Source organism: Mugil cephalus, chromosome 11, assembly GCF_022458985.1.
Source record: "Mugil cephalus isolate CIBA_MC_2020 chromosome 11, CIBA_Mcephalus_1.1, whole genome shotgun sequence".
NCBI classification, from domain to species: Eukaryota; Metazoa; Chordata; class Actinopteri; order Mugiliformes; family Mugilidae; genus Mugil; species Mugil cephalus.
In genome coordinates this window covers 259404-284189 of record NC_061780.1, presented here as the reverse complement: position 1 = coordinate 284189, position 24786 = coordinate 259404, and the positions used below count along the sequence as shown (strand labels likewise).

Genomic DNA, 24786 nt, shown 5'->3' with positions numbered 1-24786 from the left:
TGTGTCTTCCAGGCTGGATTATTGTAACTCGTTACTGTCTGGCTGTCCAAGTAGCTCTTTAAAAAGCCTCCAATTGATTCAAAACGCTGCAGCAAAAGCACTGACAGGAATTAGCAAGAGAGATCATATTACTCCAGTATTAGCTTCTCTTCATTGGCTCCCTTTAAAATCTAGAATTGAATTTAAAATCCTCCTCCTTACATACAAGGCCCTGAAAGGCCTAGCTCCATCATATTTGAAAGACCTCATAGTACCATACTGTCCCAACAGATCACTAAGATCTCAAAGTGCAGGTCTACTTGTGGTTCCTAGAGTTTCTAAAAGTAGAACGGGAGGTAGAGCCTTCAGCTATCAGGCTCCTCTCCTATGGAACCAGCTCCCAGTTTGGGTTCGGGAGGCAGACACAGTCTCTACGTTTAAGGTCAGGCTTAAGACTTTCCTTTTTGAAAAAGCTTATAGTTAGGGCTGGCTTAACCATCCTTTAGTTATGCTGCTATAGGCCTAGGCTGCAGGGGGACGATGCACTGAGGACGTGTCCTCTCCTCTTTCTTCTCTGGCTCCTGTCCTCTAATATCTTATCATTTTATTTTCTATCTCTTATAATTTACTAACCACTGTGTCTTACTCTCTCCCCTCCGCTCCCCTCCCCCTCCATCATCTTGTGAGGGTCTCTGGTCTGGAGTGCTGAATATCTGACCTGTGGAGTTCTAAGCTACATCTGCTGCCGTGGCCTCATCAACCAGCCCAGTCTTCATGGTCTGGAGTGCTGTGTATCAGACCTGTGGAGCTCCATAAACTGCATCTGCCCCAGTCATCATGGCCTCCTCCAGTTGTCCACTCCTACCTAGATGAACAATTCACCAACCTGCCCATAATTCCTGTTATACTCACAAACTGTCACAGATCATCAGCTATGTGTTATATTACTAGACCCTACATGTTTCCTTCCGCTTGATGTATGTATCTATGACAGAAGTTTGTTTATCTTGTTTCTCCTGCTCTTCTTTTCTCTTTATCTTCTCTGTTTCTAACCGGCTGGCCTTCGGCAGATGGGTCCCTCCATATGAGCTGGGTTCTGCTCAAGGTTTCTTCCTGTTAAAAGGGAGTTTTTCCTTGCCACCGTTGCCCTCAGGCTTGCTCTGGAGGTTGCAGGCTGGTTTTTGTGAAGCGTCTTGAGACGATTTGTATTGTTATTGGCGCTATATAAATAAAACTGAATTGAATTGAATTGAATTGGAGGCCAGTACTAGAGTAAAAGTACTCAGTTACTTTATTAATGTGGTGTCCAGTACTAGAGTAAAAGCCCCCCTCCTTAAGCACTGCAGCAAACATCATGACCAAGTACACACCTGCTGTTAATTAGACCCTCCTCCCTATATAATGCTGTCCCTATGCAATCCTCCCTCCTCCTCCATTGCTGTGAGCTCCTCTGTGCGTGTGAGTTTTGTAACCATGGTTACGGCAGTAGTAGAGTGAAAGTACTCAGTTACTTTAAGAATGGTGGAGTCCAGTAGTCGAGTAAAAGTACTCAGTTACTTTATTAACGGTGGAGGCCAGTACTAGAGTAAAAGTACTCAGTTACTTTATTAATGTGGAGTACAGTAGTCGAGTAAAAGTACTCAGTTACTTAATTTATGGTGGAGTCTAGTACTAGAGTAAAAGTATTCAGTTACTTTCTTAATGGTAGAGTCCAGTAGTCGAGTAAAAGTACTCAGTTACTTTATAAACAGTGGAGGCCAGTACTAGAGTACAAGTATTAATGGTGGAGTCCTGTACAAGAGTAAAAGTACTCAGTTACTTTATTAACCGTGCAGTCCTGTACTAGAGTAAAAGTACTCAGCTACTTCATTATGGGTGGAGTCCTGTACTAGAGTAAAAGTATTCAGTTACTTTATTAACAGTGGAGTATAGTACTAGAGTAAAAGTATTCAGTTACTTTATTAACAGAGGAGTCCTGTACTAGAGTAAAAGTACTCAGTTACTTTATTAATGGTGGAGTTCAGTAGTAGAGTGAAGGTACTCAGTTACTTCATTAATAGTGGAGTCCAGTATTCGAGTAAAAGTACTCAGTTACTTTATTAACGGTGGAATCCAGTACAAGAGTAAAAGACAGAAGAAAGACAGAAACTGGTCCACCCCAAAGACAAAACACCTAGACAAAAACAGAGTAATCTAGTGTATGCTGTTCAGTTTAGTGAGGAATGTACAAACTTGTACATTGGGGAAACAAAACAACCCATCCACAAACGCATGGCCCAGCACAGGAGAGCCAGCTCATCAGGGAATAACTCAGTAGTCCACCTCCACCTGAAGGACAAAGGACACTCCTTTGAAGATACCAACGTCAAAGTCCTAGCCAGAGAAGACAGGTGGTTTGAGAGAGGAGTAAAGGAAGCCATCTATGTCAAAGTAAAAAAAACCTTCTCTAAACAGAGGAGGTGGACTGAGATTTTCTATTTATATTTCTATATAATTCAGTCTTGACTTCTGTCCCCAAGAAGTTTCAACACCATTCACACCTTGAGCCTCCAGGCTCCCATTGACAATAGCCTTGTTAGAGCTCTATTCATAGGGTAAGTAGCCTAGGCACTAGTCATTATGGAAATTAATGACCCCAGTTTTTGCCCAAGCAAGTAAGTTTTAAACCTCAATTTCCCACTAGTTTTAGCAGAACTGAAGAAGCTACTCGAATGAGTGGCGAAACGTCTTCAAGAAATTCTACAAGTCCAGCTGACCTTATTCAACGCTTTTTTGGATGAGGGATGGTGTACATGAGAATCGGACGTCCACTTGGAGCTACTGCATTTCTGCTCATGCAGAAGACATGGGTATTCCATAAATGTGCAACTCGCTGCAGTTCTTCCTATGTAGAAAGAAAAAATATATGGACAACATTGTTACTTATAGGCATAGGATTTTTGACAGCTGCACTCTAAGGCCTGCTGGCTGCAACATTGTGTAATCCTGGTGAAAACAAACAATAGCCAAAATGAGCTATTACTGGCTCAGCCAGACTTGAGGACTACAAGTATCCAACCATAGATACTGCTGTCTATATATTTATAACTGTTTACATATCCTATTTATAACCTGATTACATATGTATAACTATTCTACTTCCTACTGACTACAAGCATCTTATCTGACACACTGTCTTGTACTTGACCACTTAGTCACTTTTATTCAACACTTTATTTAGTCAAATGACACTTTCAAACTGCGTTGTTGTTTTTGTTATGTTTATGTTTTTTTAATGGCACTGAAATTTTGTTGTAGCAATACAATGACAAATAAACTTCCTTGAATCCTTGAATAAATTGTGATTTTTGATTGCCTGTTATGCATGCGTGTGCTCTCTCGCTCCCTCTCTCACACCTGAGATGGACATGTGTGGCACCCTGGACAATAGACATTATTTTTTTGATTATCGTTGTTGCCTGTTTGCTTGAAGACCCACCTGATACCAGACAGACTAGCCCAGTTGCTACTTTTTGCCTAAAGATGGCAGTAGCAACCTGGTAGCACGAGGGTGACTGGTTGCCTCGTTGCCATGGCGACTGCTGGTCTGGTGAAGTCTGGTGAAAGTCGCTACAAATTAATAGGTCACTGTCATATGATGTTATTAGTTTGTTTATCTGTGTGTGTGTGTGTGTGTTACTGAGAGTTGCACCAAAATAAAGCCATAATACCTGGAATAACAATACCTGATTACAGTGTGTTACACATGCATCTGTATCCTCACCTGGATGGTGGCCAGGCAGCTAAACAATACAAGCTGCTTGTCCAAAGAAGTCTCCTGAGAAAAAGTCTTTGTCTTTCAGTTCCTGGAAACGCTTCAGCCTGTACTGGGCGTCTTCTCAAAAAGGCCCACAAGCTTTCAATCAGCTGATTGTGATTACTGGACCCAGAGATACGAAATAGCAATTATTGACCGGGCGATGATCTGTACTCCATCGTAAGAACCTCTGCATTTCTGCCATTGTGACATTTTCTGTTCCCAAATCTGTGCGTATTCTCAAAGGTGTTCCCATCCTCCTGTCAACTTCTCTGATGTAATTACCAGCAATGATCTTGGGATTGCTGTTTGTTGAATAGGCATGAAGCCATATCATGAGTCTTGAAAAGCCATCAATTGCTCCATTTATACATAAACCGAATGGTTTTAGTTTGTCATAGGAGTCAACACGTTATAACGTGATAAATATATTGTTAAAACGTGAAAAAGATATCGTTATAACAAACTTTTCACATTACGTGATACTGGGCGTAGTTTTAAAAAAAAATTTGTAGCGTGGCAGTAATACGCTTCGCATTGGCAACTAGCTGTGACATTTCCGGTGGCCGATGCCACTGTTTTAGGGGAGATGCCATGGCCGATGCCACCACCGATGCCGCTGTCAGGGAAGATGCCACAGCCGATGCCATGGCCGATGTCACTGCCAGGGGGGGATGCCACGGCCGATGCTGCTGTCAGGGGATATGCCATGGCCGATGCTGCTGTCAGGGGTGATGCCATGGCTGATGCCACTGTCAGGGGATATGCTACAGCTGATGTCACTGTTTAGGGGAGATGTCACTGCTTCTGCTATCGTGATTTTAGTATTATTTTTCAAGGTTTTGTTGATTAACCCTTTGAATACCAAGCAGTTTTGGGCCGTTTTTTGTTCTGTCACATTTTTACTCACTGTGGCCTAATGTGTGTGTGATATTTTATTTTGTGAAGATTTAAAAAAATAATGAATTAGTGGATACTATACACTTAAGGTACCCTGAAGCGTAGGAACATAGAAAAAAAACATTGGTTACGTAACTACATGCACACAAGACTTGGAATGAAAGACAAAAGAATTGGTGAACTAGAACTACATTATTACAACCTATTAGACGAATTTAATCTTTACAAAATACTATTTATACAAACACAAACAAACTTAAGCACTCAGGGTTCTTCTTCTCAATCTGTAATCACACTGTTGTAAATCACTCAAACTCTGTCCCACTACCAGACACTCATACAAGCCCCCTCCCCCCTCCAGCCACATACACACACCCTGGCTTGCCTTTGGACATACACATACATGCTCACAACTCCTCCTGCGTTTCACACTTTGAATGAGAGAAGAAAGGCTGAATTTGCACTGAAACAAGGCTGTAAGGCACATATAGCCTGTTCATTGGTACTGAGCAGTTCAGTAAATTGTTGAAGCACTTTTATTTGTCTAATTTAATTAATATAGAGCGAACAATGTATTTTCTACAAATTTTCAAGGACGACATTAGACTCAAAGTGATGTTCTAGAAATTTAATGAAGTTATCTAATTTTCTCTGGCATTTTTATTATGTTGCGGTTGGTTTGTCAATGCCAGTCATTTAAATATAAGTAGTATTTTCAGCCCGTGGGAGAACTCTGGGATTCATCCTCAAAGTAATCAAAAACCATTTAGTTATTTCTACGAAACAGTCGTTTGTTGACATGTCTGTAAATACTTGCTATCAAAAGCCTGAAACCACTACACATTCATAATATATATGATTTTCAATGCAGTTTTATGTAAGATAGTATTCAGATGATTCATCGTAACCCAATGGAAAATTGATGTATGTGGCACAACAGGAAATGAGAAGCACTTATGTATTAAACAAACTGAGAGTAAACATAACATGCAGCATTAAATGGAAGTCTTTAAATGCTTGATAAACTCTTTAGTAGTATTATTCAGTCTTAGCAAACATTTGCTAACTGATGTTGTTCGACATGCATAATAAAACATTACAAAACGAGATCTTTCAGAGTAAAATAAAATCCATGTATTTTATTTTTTATTTATCTTATTTTATTTCATTTTATTTTTTAAAGTTAAACTTCTTAAACTATTAAGTTTTACTCCATTAAAAGATTTATATCCCGTGGGACTATACAGTATGACACAGTTTGAGTCCACAAAACACAGAAGGCAGGTTCTTCAAGAAACATATCTTTTTGGGGAAAGACCGTGGTCAAAAATTTTAGAACAGCACGTAGTATCTTTCCAGCCAGCATGTTCATGTGGGGCCCATAAGGGTTAAATTTGGGCTGCAGATAAGGGTCCCAAGTGGGTTTGTCCGCAGCTTTCATGGTAACCCCACCTGTGTTTGCCCATAGTTGCACAGGACCCATGTAGGCCTCATATCTTTGCCCACATGGGCACGAAGGGTCTGAGGCAGAATGACAATGCCCCGCAGAAAGAGGATATCTTTTTTGTGAGGAGATTTGTGACAGGCAAGGATTCTTGGCATAATGTGAATGTGAAATGGAGCACTAATGCTTAATAAAAGCGTAGCTGGAGTAGCTAACAACCACTCTTTGTACATCCACAGAACTGACAGAGGACGTTGTGCGGACATTTCTTGTTCTGTGTGCCAATTGCCATTTCCAAAACCAGCTGTAAATTCAAAGATTCCCTCTGCTGCCTTTGTATTTTGTGTTACCATGTTGTTTCATTGACGTATATTTAGAGAAGTCTCTGTTTCCACTTCAACACCCAGGTGTACTTACTGATATTTTGAATTGAATTGAAAATTCGATAGATAACATTGTTGTAGACTGAAATACAGCATGTGTTCAGTGCCTTTATGAAACCATTTATATTGAATAATTTCTGTGTATTCTCAATGCTTTTGATTTCAATAGTGTATTAAAATCATCGATAAATTTTGAGATTAAAAAAGGCAAAAAGAATGAAAACTTGTATTATTTATTTTTTACGCAGATGCTGACACTGTTATTTGAACATAGCTAAAATGTGATTGGCTACTATGACTTCTAAACATCTTTAGGTGTAAAGCATACCATGTAAAAGATTTGGAAATCTACCCAAAACAATATATATAAATGTTACACATTAGATCCTGATGGTATGGTAAGAGCTTACATTATTTATGTTAGGTTGATTGATGGTGTCCAGGCATAAGTGTGCCAAAAGTGACTCTCAACTATTAAAAGTTATTTTTCGACGTATGATTTAATGCGGTTATGTGCTGCATAGATTTATATTGCAACGTATAAAGCAGAGTCAAAATTAACATGTGAAATGCCAGAGCTGGAGTTGAACACAAACCTTCTCACTGGGAGGCATCGGCAATAACCCCTGGGCCACTGTGCTGTTCTAGTGCTGGCTAATTAAATATGAATTAATGACAGAGTCGCTTCTTACAAAAGTGTGTAAAATTATTTTATTTCAAAGTTTCTTGCGCGTACTTATTGTTCTGAGCATCTGACACAGATGCGACCTCACGCTAGAGGTCTGCCGCAAGACCTTATTGTCTCGGACAAACAGCGGCGTAAACAGTGACACTGACAGTGGTATCTCCCATAAACAAAGGCATGGGCCGTAGCATCGGCTGTGGCATCTCCCCTGACAGTGGCATCGGCCATGGGATCTAGGGATGCCACCGGAAATGTCACAACTAGTTGCCAATGCCACGATTTCAGGCAGCCCCTACTGCAGTAAGGGAGAAATAGAGAGAGAGAGAGAGAGAAAAAAAAGAGTGATCAACCTCAAGGTTACACCGGTCATCACTTCCTGTTTTGCGGCCATGTTCACGGTGGCTGCCTCGTGCGCTGTCGAATCCAAACGTAGATAAAGCCTGTTTTCATCCACGGGGTAAGAACTGAAAATAGTGTTTTATAATGTGTTGGAATAATTCTTGATGATGTCAAACACTGGCTGACCGGTGTATTGTTAATATTTAAACTCTATAAAGCAGTGAGACCGGAGGATTTCTGCCGACCAAGCGAGGGTAATTGCTGGAACGCTCAGTCCTTAATTGATCACTCGGTGAGTGAAAAAATACCCTTTAACCTGTTCGGTTGACAGTAATGTACCTTATGTGTAACTTGTTTAGTTGATTGTGAAGCGGCTGAAAGTTAAGTTAATCGGCGTAGCGGACATGAAAAAAGGTGCTAATGGTGCTAATGGTGCCGCCTGAGACAGGGCTGTGATGCTAATAGGCCATTGACCTGAGCTTAGAAGCTTAGCTTATTGGTGTCACATCCAAATAATTATTTCAGTGTTGTTATTTACTAAGGAATATTTTTCTAAGCTGTTGTTCACTGCATATGTTGAAAAAACAAGATATTAGTGAGACTGATGGATGTAAGTGTGTGCTTGTGATACTTAAAGAGGTAAATACTTAGTATCTCACTGTTACCGGTGCAAGGAGACACAATTAAGCACGTTATGCCTTAATGCTTCTAGCTACCATGGGTTTTCTGAATGTAATGCAGTTTTCTACCAAATTAAAGGGTACTGTGCAATATAGATATTTTTAATTTTGAAAAATGATATTTTCTTTGTTACTAACGTAACTAAAACTAGTTCAGCTCTTGAAACAGTTATTAATGTAACTACAGCACTTTGAATGTATTTATAGTTTCGCAACTACAAATTAATACTTGAACTCTGGAACTAAAGATAGATTTGATTTTCATTGTACAACTAAACCTTTTGAGAACATGATTTAAACTGGTTAATGCAAATGAATATTATTGATTGGTGATAATCAACATGCTATTCGGATCTGCTTCTCCAAAGGTCATTTTTTTTTCTGTGATTTCATTTGATGAAGTCCCAGCCACGGCCCACCGTCTATAAGGGAGTTTCCAGATGGGTTCGTGTGAGGTTTCCAGAGGCCTTGAGGCCATGCCTTCATCAAGGCAAGGGGGATTTGTTATCCTACAAGCAAATTGACATGCTTAAGTTTTTGCTACCATAATGTGTTAGTATCCTTAGATAACACCATATTCTTGTTTCTAAAACAGTTCAGTTAATTCATCTCAATTTTTGTTTATTTTGAGTCATATGTTACAGTTAAAAAATATTTCTCTGATGTCTGTCAATGCAAAGGGTCTGAGAGACATGACATTTTTATTTTTATTTTTTTGCAAGAAATGCATTCCAAGATAGATGATATCACTTTTTGGTCTAAACAATGTGGATGCGACGTTTATTTCAGCCATGGTACTTCAAGATCAGCAGGGGTCGCCATCCTACTAAAAAAATTAATTTTTTTAATGGTCACTGAATAATACTCATACTAACCCTTGATGACTTCAAATTCATTTTAATCAATATTTATGGGTAAAACGGGAGCACTGGAAATGAAAACCTATTGGAACAAATTGGCTTACAATTAGATAACATGAAATCAACATAAAGATAATGTTATAATAGGTGGTGATCTTAACTTAGTCCATGATGAATTTTATAATTTTTCTGCAAGTCACCCGAACAACACTTTTATAAACTTCTACAATGACCAAAGCTTAACAGATGCTTGGAGACATTTAAATCTAGCAATATTTAAATTGTCATGGTTCAACTCCAATTATAAATCGACTTGACCACTGGTTAAATGCAACCCACTTGCTATGTTATGATATCAGCTCTGAGATATCTGCTGCTCCACTTACTGACCATAGTGTTGTATCCATCTATTAAACCTAACAACAGTAGAACTTGTTCAGACAAATACTTGAAATGTAACTCTAGCTTAATTAAAAATATTTACTGTCAAAAGATTAAATCACTAATTATTGAAACTGTAAACTTGGAAGAATTAATAATGCCCGTAAAAAAAAATGGGAATTGAATGTGGAAATATAATTTATATAAATCATGTTGGATCTAGGCACACACATTGATGGGTAAAACTGACATTTAAAACTGAAACTGTATAAAAATATATTTATGTGTGCGCAGATGTTCGTGAGACCTATCATGGTATTTAATTACATGTTTACCAGCAAATTATTAATACAATAATAAAGGAATAATGATAATTATTACATCATTATTTATATTATAGTAAGAATATATGAAGTAAAATGATGTTTTTAGTAATAATTTAAGAAAATGAGAAAAGAAATCACAAAACAGACATACAAAACAATAATTATTGTGATAACAGTTACTATAATGAACGATAGTGGGAGATAGTGGGGAGGGGGAGGAGGAAGGATAAGGAAGGAAAATGTCCTATGAGACTGATTGATTTATTTATTCTATTTTCATTCATTTTCTTGTGGTGTCTTGGCCCCTGTCGACCCACCTGGGACCGGCCTAAGGCTCCCCGTACTCTCCATCTTCTGCCCCCCGCCTGTATCAATAAATAATTTTAATGAAAAAAAAAAAAAATCTGTTCTTATCAGTTTAATATCTGATACGTCCTCTATCCGAGGACCATATATTAAGTTGATTTTTGGTGTTGGGAGATGGAGCAAGGGCTTGCTCTCTCCATTCCACGCGTCGACCTGGTATTGCAGTACCTTCGGAAACGGTGCACTCCTCTCCACATGTCCACAAACAAGGACGGCTTGGTAAGCTCTGCGTACAACTTGGTTGACTCTGGAAGAAGCCGGATGCGCTCGCCTCGTGTAGACTCGAGTTCTTCAGTGGCTGTATCTTTACGCAGAGTTTCTTCGCCGGTTACCCTGATTATCCAGCCAATGGAAACAAAAAGCACGCCATATCTTCATTGTCTACCTCCTCACCAGTGAACAACCACCTATGACACAATTTGAGACCTTGCCATTTTCAGGCTGAACCACATCCATGCTCAACCGCATCACCTCGGTTGGCCTGAAAAACAACAACAAAAAGCTGCGTTTACTGATGACATGCAGTAAATGCAATAAACTGTCCGGCCTCCATGGAAGCTTTAAACTCCTGCTGGTTGGCTTGCATTGTTCTGTGTATCAAAAGACGCCATATGGACCTCCAGAAACTTGCTGGTAAGAACTTCAACGAGTAGCACGCGTACATGGAAAATGGACAGCAATACACTGCTGCAGCCGCTGAAAGAAGAGAACTAAATACAAAAGTGAAAAGAGAAACAAATGTCTCCCAAGAGTGACAACCTGGTGAGAATTGAAGGGGGTTAAATCTGCCTGGAGTTTACTCTACTGAGTGCCCCCTTAAGATTAGGGATTTGCGGTTCAAATGTCCAGTACCCGTGCATGTGTATCACTGCCACTGGTCTACTGCTATTACTGTTACACGGGTAGAGTGGAGAGCGTGATGGATTCTTACGACGTCCAAACGGAATGTGCTGAGATTTCAGCACCGCCTGTGAGCAGGTACCACGGCTGGCCACGCTGCTTTAAGGACTGCCCGCAGGTCCATGGGCTAGGCTCGCCATCTTAATGTCATTCAAATGTGGAATAGAAACCGGCTGGAGTTCCAGACAACAGCAGTGTAGCAGATGGCTACAGGTACCTGTAGGACCTGGCTTTGTTAATGCGTAGATTGTCAGCAACATCAGTCTACACAGTGTGTCAGGGACAGACTTCCCTGCTTGTGACTTGTGCCACTCATACTTACCTGCCAGGGGAGATACCGTGATCAAGAAGGCGGTTCACCCAGGGCGAGGCTCAGCAATTGCACTCCAGGTCGTGCTGACCCCTGCGAATTCCCCAAATGTGGGCACCTCGACTGCATAATTTCTGGTAGTGGGGGACTGCGTTCGCGGTCTCTCCTGATAATGTGTTGACTGTAAATCTTACTCCTGCAACGCTTTCCGTAGACCGAGAGAGAGAGAGAGAGAGATTTTTAAAAATACACTTTATTTACATTCTTGGCATATTTACAGTGGTGTTACAAAAACGATATTACAAAGTGTTATTTTGTATGTTTTGGCATATTAAAAAAAAATAAATTATCCAGTGAAAACTTGTGTAAACTTCAATTCATTTTCATTTACTGAACAAATTATGTTTTTATAGCACCAGCACTGCTTAAAAGTATCCAAATCTCCAATGTGTTTATAAAATCTATATTCGAGCCACAGTCTGGCCCTGATGTTACAGAGCCAGACTGACCTGGCTTCCTGTCCCTCTCTGTTCTCTATGAGTTTTTTTTTCTGCTAACGTAAATTGCCATTTTTGCTTCTCCTGACAGAAAGTTTAGCAGCAGCCACTTTTCTCTGTTTGTCTTTTTATAGCCAGCACCCATGATAAAAACCTTCTCGGAGAAAACTACACCAAAACAACTAAAAAACCAATGTTAAAAGAGTGAAGAACTCTGTGAGTCTCTTACACTCAATAAAGACATGGTAGATAGTCTCACGTACGTGGTAAAAAGGACACTTGTAACTAACAGCAGAATTAAGAACAGAAATAAAAGCGTTGGAGGCAATGGCACCATGTAAAATCCTCCACTGGAGGTCGGCAGGTCGTTTTTTAAGGGGAGGTTTGTATTAAACATTCCACTGTGGGCCGGGTCCAGTTTCCCTAGCTAGTCTTTTACTCCACACTGTGGCTGGTCTGTTGCTCAGTCCATTCCTGTTGATACACTTGGAGTATAAAGTTTTTGAGTCAGCTCGGTGTAACGTCAGTTTATTTTCATTGATGACGGTAAGCAAGGGGCCGGTCGAGTCTCCTAGTCCTGGGGTTAGGTAGATTTCTGGAAAGGGGTCTGTGGAGTCCAGGGCAGCCTTTCCTTGGTTATGGTCCATCAGGAGGCTCCTTTCCATTCCAGACAGCCTTTGCCTCCAGAGCTCCAAAAACATTTTAGCAACTCGAATTGAGCGTAGTCCCAGCAGAGACCCCAGGGCCACAGCATCGTTCAGCACCGGCCCCACCGCATCCACCAGCTGCTGAAGGCACAGGGTCTTGCTCCTGCACAGTGCCAGCATCAGGCCGGGTGTGGCGCTGCTGCTGACGTCTAGCCTGGCCCCATGTATCAGTGGCTCCTTTAACAACCAGTGCAGAGAGTCAGACTTTTGGCACCTTTTTTGATTAAAAAGGATCCAGGATTTAAAAACACCCTGATAAAACGGAGGCAACCCACTTAACTTTAAAAATTTTAAATCAGTTAAAAACAGAGCAGCATCCAGTCCCAAGTTATTTGCACGTCTGAGAATGCAGCTGGCCACATCCCTCCAAACTAGATCTGCCGGGCCTGTTAAATACCTTTGTATAAACTGCAATCTAAATGTAGCAGTTCGGCTGGCCAGGTGGATGAGGCCCTGTCCCCCCTCTTCTCTGGTTAAAAACAACACCCTCTGTGGCACCCAATAGAGACCGTCCCAGAAAAAATGTACTATTTTTCGTTGTAGTTTTTGTAGTAAGTCTGATGGGGTATCTATACATGTTAATCGGTGCCAGAGTTGGGATGCCACAAGGTTGTTTAAAACCAGGACCCTACCTCTAAAAGACATTTGAGGGAGCAGCCATTTCCATTTTTCAAGTTTTCCTTCAATCTTTTCTGTAACGTTTTCCCAGTTCTTCTGGACCACGTTTTCATTCCCCAGAAAAACTCCCAGGTATTTAAAACCATCTCTTTTCCAAACTAGTTTCTGGGGAAGAACCGGGAGACCACCATGCCACTTGCCGACAGCAAGGGCTTCACTTTTCATCCAGTTTACCTTCGCTGCCGACACAATATTAAACTTATTAACAATGTTTGTTAGCCTGTCTGCATCCCTCTGGCTTCTGATAAAAACCACCACATCATCCGCATAAGCTGATAAAATAATGTTTCCCTTAAAACCAAGTAAAACCAGTCCTTGCATGCAGGAGTGTATTTTGCACAGGAGGGGTTCTAGGGAGAGTGCATAGAGCATCCCCTTAGGAGCGCACCCTTGTCGGACCCCTCTACACACTCTAAAAGGAGCACACAGATCACCATTTAACTTCAGCACACTCTCAACCTCACTGTACAACACTTTGATCTTAGCTATGAACCCTGCGCTGAACCCGAACTTCTCCAACACCCTCCAGAGGAAGCCATGTTCAACGCGGTCAAAAGCCTTTTCCTGATCTAGGGAAATCAGACCAGTGTCTATAGCCAATGAGCTGGAGAGCTCCAAAACATCTTGAATTAGGTAGACATTGTCTACCATGGACCTGCCGGGTACACAATAGGTCTGATCCCCCCTAGCCCCTCTCAGCCTGTTGGCCAAGGCTTTGGACAGAATCTTGTAATCCACACATAGCAGAGACACAGGGCGCCAGTTTTTAATGTCCTGTAGGTTTCCTTTCTTGGGCAGGAGCGTGACAACAGCCCTGCGGCAGGACACTGGCATGGAACCAGCGGCCAGACTTTCATTAAACACCTCTAACATGTCCGTTTTGAGGATGTCCCAGAAGGCTTTAAAAAAACTCCACAGTTAGGCCGTCTATGCCGGGAGCTCTCCGTCCCTGCATGCTTTGCAGGGCGGCTTGAAGCTCCTGCATCTGCAGCGGCTCTTCAAGGTGGGAGTTGGTGTCTGTGGAGATCTGAGGCAGTCCATTGCAGAACTCCTCAGACAGTGCGGCTTCCTCCTCATACTCGGAAGTATAGAGAGAGGAGTAAAACTCTACCGCTGGCCTTCTTATCTGGCTTGGTTCAGTGAGCTCCTGCCCTGTGTCTGCTAGCAACGAGTGGATTACCTTCCTCTGTCCGTTTTTCTTTTCTAGACTAAAGAAGTAGCTAGAGGGAGCATCCATTTCAGTGATGTTCTGGAATCGGGACCTGACCAGTGCACCTTGTACTTTACTGTCCAGCAGGTCAGCTAAAGCCATTTTTTTTCTCTTTGAGGATTTTAATATATCCTCATTCTCCTGTGGACTCAGTCATTGTCTCTAGTTCCACGATATCACTGTCCAGGTCTTTAACAGATCTGGTGATGTCTCGGGTAACGTTGAGGGTGTGCTGCTGACAGAGAAGTTTAATCTCAGTCTTGCCATGGTCCCACCACTGCCTAAGACTACTAAAATCAGCTTTCCTCTGTCTAAAAACATGCCAAAAATAAATAAAAACCTCCCTAAACTTTTTATCAAGTGTTAAAACTGCATTAAAATGCCATTATGCACTTTTCGGTAAAATGTTCCTTATAAAAACATGACAAAAAATCAGGGAATGATCTGAGAATCCCGTGAATACAATTCTACACAACTTAAAAGTATTAAAATGATGTTTAAAACAATAAATACGGTCAAGTCTGGCTGAGGAGATCCTACTCTCTGAGGTGGGACCATGTGTAGTGTCTGCTGTCTGCGTGCATCCTCCTCCACACGTCCACTAGGCCATGAGAGTGGACCAGCTGCCTCAAAGCCTGCTGGGATGCTGGATGAGGCTCTGCATGGTTATGATCTAAAAGCGCATTTTCAGTACAGTTAAAATCCCCACCCACGAATAAGAAATCCTCAGAGGAAACGCTATTTAAAACATCATTTACTTTTTGTAAGAACAGCTTCCTCTCTGCACCGTTGGTTGGAGCGTATAGGTTGATAAAAACAGCAGTAAAATGTTCAAACCGAGCTTTAGTTAAAAGTAACCTCCCCTCGATTAAGTGCTCGACCTCCAGTGAGATTGGAGAGAAACTCCTGGAGAAGAGGAAGCCCACTCCTCCACTCAGAGTGCTGCTGTGACTTAAAATGGCTTCCCCTTCCCACTCTCTCCTCCAGTCTGCTTCATTACCAGAGTCACTACGCGTTTCCTGTAGAAACATGACATCAATGCGTTTCATTCTGGTAGTTTCATAAATAAGTGCTCTTTTTTTCACCTCCCTTGCTCCATTAACATTTAAACTGCCCATTATAAAACTATCCATGTTAAAAGAAAGAAGGAGAGCAAATTTTAAAATCAATAAATTAGTTAAAATACACATTGAAGTTTTTTAAATCATCACTGTTCATTTGTTTTTTCACTTTCAACACAAGTTTCTTTAGTCTAAAAAACTCACGGTCTGTGATGCCAGACTCTCCTCTTTGGCTCATGTGGAGTCTGGCAGACGTATAGAACAATGATAAATCAGGGAAAAACTCTTCTATTTTGACACCGTGTTGGTTTTTTGTCTGTTAGAGAAAACATTTAATCTTTTCTGCAGTGTACAGTTCTCTCTGCTGACTGCTACTCAGGTTGAAACCTATCACATCACTGTTATCTGATACACACTCCTCCTCACTCCCACTTTCATCTGTCTGTACTTGCCTCCTCCCATTGTCCACCCCCACTTTACTTGTTTTTGCCTCATTGACGGTGTTCTTTGTTTTCCTCCTACGCTTATGAGCAGGTTTTGGCTTTGCTGATGCTCCTTCTTCTTCCATCTCAGCCTCCTCCACCTGCTCATGCTTCCTGTCACTTTTCTCACCCGCCCTGTTCACCTCCTCATCTGCCTGCAATTCCCCTTCCTCACCTGTTTTTCCCTCCCGTGTCCCACTAACTTCACCTGTCTTATCCATCTGTTCCTCACACACACCAGTTTCTTCCCCCGCCTCAGCACCCCCTTTATTTTCCCCTACCTCACCTACCACCACCTCACTCCCCTCATCTTCACCGTTTACATTGTGCGTAATAGTGTCTGACCCCCCTAGAACCGGGCCAGACACGGCAGCTCCCTGACGCGGCAAGCTGCGTGGAGCCGGCCACGGCCTTGCGTCTGGTGTAGGCGCTTCACCCGCGGAGCCGGAGGCTCCAGCAGCCGCCGCTCCACCAGGACCAGGTGGACTCGGATCACCCCGCCCCGGACAGGCCCTCACGGTGTGTCCCTCCTCACCACAACCAAAGCACTTCATAACCGATGAGGCTGCGAATATCACGTAGTCATAATCATCTACTTTGACACGGAAAACGAGGTTGAGCTCCTCGTCCCGGTTGTTAAGTATCATATGTCTGTCTCCTGTGAGACACTACATGTTTCAGTAACTGAGACTTGCATCCAGACAGGATCTTCTTGATCACTTTCCCGTGTCTGGATAGTTCTCTACTGAGAAACTCATCGGTTATGAACGGAGGGACGTTTGATAGAATCACTTTGGTTGCAGGCTGCGTTAACGGCAGCACTGATACATACATACCGTTCAACGTAATGCCGGTCTCGATGACGCGGTTCACCTTGTCCACCTGGTCCAGGAAGATGACCACAGCACCGTTCATCCTTGCGGCCGACTTTACGCTGCCATGTCCGACTTTCTCCCCCACCACCAGTGCAATGTCTTCCACGCTGCACGGGAAGCTGGCAGAGATTTTAATGCCATGCTTCCGCGTGAGCGTGAAAAACTCTCCATTTACCATGGCGTCTGAGACGCCGGCCGGCATAGACGCCGACAGGAGAACTAAGAAAATAAAAAAAATAGCAAAAAAAAACCAACTCCCCCCCAAAAACCAACAACTAAACCTTGAAAACCTCACCCAGTAATTAATTTGTGTTAAATTAAACTACAATACATAAAAAACAGAAAAAAAGTTCGTAAACACAACTTGCTCAGCGTCTCACTCACACGCCACAATCTCACACACACACGAGAGAGAGAGAGAGAGAGAGAGAGAGAGAGAGAAAAAAGAATGAGATGGATAAAAACAGGATATAGTTGTTTAGCTTTTCCCGTGCACATATCCCAGCTGGCGTTCTGGGATCAAACCATGAGTGAGAGTGAGGGTGTGGAGAAGGGACACACATTGTCCAAGCCTTTGCGAGTATCACTCCTCGGCCTTTTGGCTAAGACTGCGATCGCCTCCTCTGGGTGGTGAAAGTGATTATCTCTGTGACATAACGAGAAAACGACTTCTCTCAGCGAGAGAAGCGTTTCTTGCACAGATGGTAAAAATACTAACATGCAGTCGCCCCCCACTCAATATTCAGCAGTACTGCATGAGAACCGTCACCTCCCATCATAAATAAGCTTGAATGATAGCAGGGAAGCCGTTATTGCAGGAGAAACAACATTTTCATGCTCCAGCAGAGGGGCGGCAGATGGCGAGAAATTGATCCAGAAAAGGTGCGCCTTTCTCAGCCTAACAGACGCACGGTGGGGCCCCTGTGGTCTGGGGCAACCGGGTGCCTGAAGCAGTCATTCTGAGCATAACAAGTCACTAGGAGGTGCTTTTCATCACATTCACCACAATAAGTCACAAAATGAGCTCAGTTCCACTAGTCTGTGCAGAAAACGACTTCTCTCAGCGAGAGAAAGCGTTTCTTGCACAGATGGTAAAAATACTAACATGCAGCCGCCCCCCACTCAATATTCAGCAGTACTGCATGAGAACTGTCACCTACCATCATAAATAAGCTTGAATGATAGCAGGGAGGCCTTTATTGCAGGTAGATTATGAAAAATAACATAATCTACCTTAGTGTAATATGGTACAATCAGCAGCAGTGAATTGACAGTGTGCTTAGAAATCAGTATCATCAGTTGGGTCCATCTTCTCTAGATTCTGATTCAGTTGCAAATGACACACAACTAATGGGGACAGGATTATGGGATGAACATAGGATACTTTATCACAATATACAGAAAAAAAAATGACTTTTGTATCCAGCAGTAGGAATAGTTCCCCCAACAACAATATGTTGTTCATTTAGTTCCCATGTATAGTGAGTCTGGTGTGTATTTTCTTTGTAGTGTGTTACGTTGAGATCTTGCAAGCTTGTCTGTCCCAAAGCAACGGTGTCATCTATAGTGGGACTCGTGTGACTGCTGTGGTGTTGGAAAAGGCTGGATCTTCTTGTACCTTTATCCTGGTCCTGCCTCTTAAACTGTTATTAGCTGTTATTATTTAATAACCGCTAATGTTTTCTGTCTTCTCTTCAGGTGGTTACAGCTCAGAAACTGCAACTTCACTACAATCGACAAGTAGTTCAAGTATGGACACCACACCTCGTCAACTGTATAGAGTAGGGGTCGGCAACCTGCGGCTCCGGAGCCGCATGCAGCTCTTTCGTTCCTCTGTTGCAGCTCTCTGCAGCGAGCGGTGCGGAGCAAGGATGCTGAAGCCGTTCACTTTTTCACGCTAACTGCTTCAAAATAGGGGCAACTAGTCACTCATCAGTGAATGAGTGAGAGTTACACAACAACTGAATGACACTGAATGCCACACCACACTCATGGTTGTAACATCATCCAAAAAACACTGAACTCCCATAGTGCATTGCAGCTCATTTACTAGTTGCTGTCAAGTATTTAATTCAAATGTATTTTTATTGTAGTGCGTTAGTTTTTTAAATATAATTCTAAATTTGAATTGATGGTGATCTTTTAACATTAAAATAAAATGTATTTAATTTTTTGTTGCACAAAATATACGCCACAACTGCCGGCGTGCGACACCCGCTGGCGGGCCCTGCCCGCTATTTATTGAACTTTTCGACCCCAGGAAAGCCAACCATGGATAAATCCCTGCTATGTATGCATAATACAATTTCGTTTTCTCTGTAGCATTTATTTCATTTCATAAATGCAACACACTATGGGCCTAGCATAGAGGTGAAAACGATATATGCAGTGTTATCTTCATTTTAGATGTCAAATGGGTTTCTACTAATAAGAGCACATTTGGTACAGTTGGCATGATGGGCGGCTTCTCCTGAGTAAATAATTTATCCATTAATAAAGTTGTTCTGTCCTAAGTGTTCGTTTCCCACTGAAGCACCTAGAAAAAACGTTAGTGTGCTTGATTCAAATGGTGTATGAACAAAGGAAACTAAATCTATTTCACACGTTTTCTGCCTTCATTTGACCCCACACTCTAAGAAGTGAAATAGTGATGTTGTTCATATTGTGTAACTTTGTTGTGGTAAAACTACTAAAACTATTACGTTTTTCCATAAAAATGAACAAGGTCTCATTGGAATAACATAATAATAAATGATTTCAAGGTTAGCTTAAAACAGCATGTGGCTAATGTGTTTTTATCGGAGATGCTGCTTTGTGTTAAACATCTTTTAAAGTTATATTGGGGAGGAAAAAGTGTGTTGTTTTTTTTCTCTCTGACATTTTTTTCTCTCCAAATAAATGAGTTTGGTGTGTGCCACTGACATATTTGTGCCACTGTGAAGTGTAAAACTTTTGTAACCAGCACAAGGTTACTAAGGTGCAATCTCCTATTCTGCCAGAGGGTGGCGTATACGCCCCGGGGGATTGTCAAAAAGACGCTTGATTTTCCTTTCTTCCGGTCAAGACGTTGCCCAACGCATGAAGGACTGGTATGAAAATATCACCAGAATAACAGAAATTCATAAAGTTTCACATCAAAATACTGAAATATTGTGTCCGTTAGGTCGAACGCTGTGAGGGAAAGAGTTGAGCCGCATGCCATGAAAGCTCCTCAAGATACCTCCGGTGAGGATGATAATGCTAACACGAGTGTTATGCTAAATGTGCAAGCTCATTGTAATGTGAAATGCCGCCGTACAAAACCAATCGGAGATATGACTTTTCTTCTTACTGTTGACTGTTGATGTCTTATAAACACGGTTTCAAGTAGTTTTATATTGTTAAAAATGCTTATAAAAGATCGCTAATCGCGCTAGCCGCGTGCTAATCGCTGGCATTTGAATGTGGATTTGGTTGTTTTAGTTCTGCTGCTAGCACGGTTAAGCTAGTTACCATTGTAGCACATCTTTTTCACCGTTAAATGTGCCTTTAGACTCTGTTTATAACATAGAAATCACTTGATTGAGGGAATGTTTATCCTCTTGTCTATATGCAAAATATGGGTGATTTAATGCATTTAATTACCAACATGTTATATATGTATGTTATATGGATATGAGAGGTAACAAAAGTTATCTAACTGCTAAAATGATAAATATATTAAAATGTTTAAAAGGTGATGGTTAAAATGTTAAAATGCATAAATAGATTTAAAAGGTTAAAAAACATAAATATATGGTTTCATAAATTTCATGATTTTATTTCTATACTGTGAGGTGGAAATACATGATTGATTGATTGTTCATTAGAGGTGACCAATCCATGGTGTGATGTGTGCATATTCATTTACATAATGATTAGAGTATTCATATCCTTAACAATTGGGTATATTTGATTTGATATTTGAATGGAGATGACTTGATCAGATTTAAACAGAAATGAAATAATAGTAACTAATGCATTCTGTACTGTATGTATAGATTGGTTTTAGAGAGAGAGACAGAGATCATCTGAATCTGACTCTAGCAGTCAGTGCCAACTGCAGAATCAACGAAAGGACCAAGAGCCTGGTGTAGCCAGCCATGGCGTTTTGGAATCGTCTTCATCCTACTACTTCATTTGAAACACAGATAAGAACACACGTAAGAACAAGTCTACCCAGGTAGTGAAGGAACACATTTTACTGAATACACACACCAAGAGCTCTCATGAATTCTGGAAAGAGCAGCTTTATTTCCTTTAACTTTGAATGAAATCTCATAAAGGCACACTTTTTGTTGCGATTATTTATTTTCTTGGGCCCTTATAACATGCGTATGTGCATTTAGGAAACCGACTTAGGTAGGCAGGGTTTGTAATTGATTTTTTGTATAATATAATTTTGTAAACCTACCGGTTTTGTGTTGTGTGATGTTTTCTGCTGACTTTTATTATTTCAGGCTCCATAGTAGCATCTAGAATTTCTGATATCAGCCCAGCTTTAATTTGATTGACTACCTTTTATGTTTACCTGGTCACAGAGGGTTACAAGAGGGTTACACTTGCATACCGTATTTCACCCTCTGTTGGCCTCTCTACTGCTTCTCCGAGCAACAACCGCCCACCCCCTCCCCCATCACTCACTAAAAACATTGGATTGTGTGTGTGTGTGTATATATATATATATATATATATATATATATATATACAATCCAATGTAAATCACAGCGTCTTGAATTATTTCACAGCATGTCTGAACAAAACACGTGTAATCAGGAGACATTTTACTGCTGCAACGTCTCCCTGCACAAACACAAAAGACAAAAACGTATAGACGACATGTCATTGGAGTGCGTGCTTTGAAAAGCGCAGGTCCCGTTTGGATTGGTCGACGGAAACGGTTGGAGGAGAAGAAGAAGAAGACATGCCATTGGCTGTTGGGACACTGAATATCTGTCTTTGACGTTACGCTTAACAAGGTCAACAACCACCACGTGGCTGTTCCTGTTTGGTCACAGAAACTTGGAGCAAACTGCAGCTAATGTCGAGGCTGGAGGAAGGCTGAAGGCAGAAGGCAAGTATCAAACTGAAGCTGAGTAGTATTAGCTTTATTTACCACCATGCCTCTGACTTTACTCAGTCGACAAAACCAATCCGCTAGCATGTCGTCAATTGAAATGTTAGCTAACTATAATGACAAAAGTATGGCCGGCGGCGTCTGCCATTGTTAGTCATAGATTTATATCTATGAGTGTTAGTAGTCAGCCAGACCAACCACTTTTTATATTATTTACACTAACATTAGCTTAGCACGTAACAGTCAGTCATTACGTTTACTTTTGTGAACTGACTGACACAGGAGAGAAAGAGGAATAGCATTTGTTTAGAGCTGCAACAATGAACAATAATTGATTATTAACCCTCTTCTACATTTTCACTAGGTTTTTGGCCGTAACCTTGACTGCGTGACTTGAAATGGCATGATTTCTGGCTAGGATAGGAAGCTGGATTTAATGTAACGTGTCAAAATGTCAAAGTCTCCTTTTCACGCAGACTGCTCCTACTTCTCCACTTGCAGGTGTCGCTAGTGAGACATTTTAAGTGGATTTTCTTTAAAAGAAGAGAGAACAAATGTTTTATAAATGATACTGACATTTGGTAATGGTGTATTTCAACCAGTACCCTTTCTTAAAACTAATTCATCTTCCTCTTGCCTCTCACAAATAGGGGAGGAGCGACCTACTCTGCCTTTTTCAAGGTTTTTCAAATTTTAATTTACTGAAAAATATGGAAAGGATAAGCTAACGATCATCTTCTAGTTTATTGAGGGGAGATCTGCTAACACAGTTTAGGTTGACTATTTCACAACCAACAGCATTTATTTTGATTTTGGCAAATTTCATGATTCATAATTTTTTTTTCTTTCTCTCTGCAGGTAAGTGGTGAGAGTTGATTTCATGGCATAAACTGGTGGTTAAGAACTCCACTCCTTTCCATGCTGAACTGTATAGTGAAGCAGTGCGCTCCGCAGTAGGAGAAACCTTAGTCAAAGAACCCAATGTTGAGCTTCCGAGGTGCAGTGGAAAGGCACTCGGTACAAAAAGGGTCTTTCTTGTGCCACTGTGAAGTGTAAAACTTGCATACCGTATTTCACCAAAAAAACAACAAAAAAAACATACTGCTTTTCGCTGTAGGCCTTTATTTGATTTTACACAGACCTGCACCAGGGCATTATTGTGATGACAGTTGTATTTCACAACTCCAACTCACACTTTTTATTTTTCGTCCTTCTTACGTTATCATTTATTTCCATTTGCGTTCTATTCTCCTCCATGTTGACCTGTCCTCCGGTGTGTGAAGGTGGGGCGTTAAAATCGCGCGCTGCGAGTCGTTCTCACACTTTTCATGATTCATAATTTTTTTTTCTTTCTCTCTGCTGATAAGTGGTGAGAGTTGATTTCATGGCATAAACTGGTGGTTAAGAACTCCACTCCTTTCCATGCTGAACTGTACAGTGAAGCAGTGCGCTCCGCAGTAGGAGAAACCTTAGTCAAAGAACCCAATGTTGAGCTTCCGAGGTGCAGTGGAAAGGCACTCGGTACAAAAAGGGTCTTTCTGTGTTTAAACCAAGGTGAGGCACTTGAATTCAGAAAGATTGAGCTCATGCTTGTGATGCAGGACCAGCATGTATAATTTATTGTTACACCTCATGATGTGTCCTATATGCCAGCATTTGCATTGTATGAAGTGAAACAAGCATGAAATGTTGGAAGCCTGAGCAGAAACTAGATTATTACCATTTGCATGTGTACAAGCTTTGTGGGACAAGAGTAATTTCACTTAAGCATAGCACTGTTGACTCCGAGTCATCTGGAGTTTGAAAGATTAAAATCTGACAGTGACAGTATTTTTCATTCCTTCTAGTCCTCCTAGTCATGGATGCAGAGAGTCCGCTTCTGTCTTTCATCAAATCAGTGCCTAAACTGAGAGACCCTGAGCCTTTGCTGGAGCATCTGCAATGTTTAGGACTTGAGGACCTGAGCTACCTGCAGGAGAGTGACCTCCTTTCTGCCCTCAGACCAGTTGAAGCCAGGAAACGTCTGTCACTGCTCAAAAAGACAAGTATGTGTTTCAATTTGTACAGAATAAACTTTCACATTAAATAAAATGTGTATAGTCAAAATGTAATGGTTAGGTCCACCTGTTCTAATCAATGCAGTCTAATACAGCAGTTCTACTATGAATTATACTTCAAAGAATCTTCTCTACATTTTTGTTGATGTTTTGAAAAATGTGATGACTACACACTACACCTTGTTCATCATTGATTTCATAGTGGGTCTTAGTGGTGGTGTACTGCATTATATTGAGAAAGGAACAGTTTGAAATATATCAATGGCTACTGAGGATATAATGTTAGGTAATTGTTGGAATTATTGTACATAAGTTATCCCATATTTACTCTGAGTGTTTATGTATCTATTAATCTCCAGGTAGGCCAATGTGCAACAGTATATGTCTGTAGAGTTGGTTTGCAGGAAGGAGAAGTGGAGAGACGTGATTTCATCCCGGAGCCATCGGTGACATGCAGGAAGTGCGTCTCCCCACAGAAATAAGACTGAAGACGGAGCATACAGTCCTGAGGACAAGGTCGAAGTGATTAAACACGTACCAAGAAGAAGATAATGCTTGTATCATTTAAAAAGTTGCAGCTATGTATTCCCCTCCCATTAGTGCTGCAACTTTTGCTGTAACCAGGAACCTCCCTAAAGAAATAAAGAGAGGGTACGGCAAGGTACGCTTCAGAGCGGTAGGAGATTTTAACTGAACGTATCTCTGCTGTTCTCCTCGCGAGTAAAAAGTAACGCTTGTCTTTCTCTTCTTTATGCAATGTTTATGAATGTTTTAG

The 24786-nt window shown here is 41.2% G+C and overlaps 1 protein-coding gene, 1 long non-coding RNA gene and 2 other non-coding genes across 6 annotated transcripts in view; all 4 read left to right on the top strand.

Moving 5' to 3' along the window:
• Positions 1 to 7394: 7394 nt before the first annotated feature.
• On the top strand, positions 7395 to 21290 carry LOC125015826. Its single transcript, XR_007113641.1, has 4 exons — positions 7395 to 7644; positions 7745 to 7818; positions 18558 to 18608; positions 20023 to 21290. It is a non-coding gene; the product is annotated as an uncharacterized LOC125015826 (long non-coding RNA).
• LOC125017112 lies at positions 10141 to 10329 on the top strand. Its single transcript, XR_007113814.1, has one exon. It is a non-coding gene; the product is annotated as a U2 spliceosomal RNA (small nuclear RNA).
• LOC125017100 lies at positions 11354 to 11516 on the top strand. Its single transcript, XR_007113803.1, has one exon. It is a non-coding gene; the product is annotated as a U1 spliceosomal RNA (small nuclear RNA).
• A 2665-nt stretch (positions 21291 to 23955) lies between the features above and the next one.
• Positions 23956 to 24786, top strand: part of LOC125016764 — a 242716-nt gene continuing 241885 nt past the window's right edge. For 2 of the 3 annotated variants that reach the window (XM_047599445.1, XM_047599447.1), the window contains exon 1: positions 24300 to 24672. The gene's annotated coding sequence lies outside the window, so the exon portion shown is untranslated. Of the gene's footprint in view, positions 24000 to 24299; positions 24673 to 24786 lie in introns of those variants that run through there. The other variant, XM_047599446.1, reaches the window with a different exon arrangement.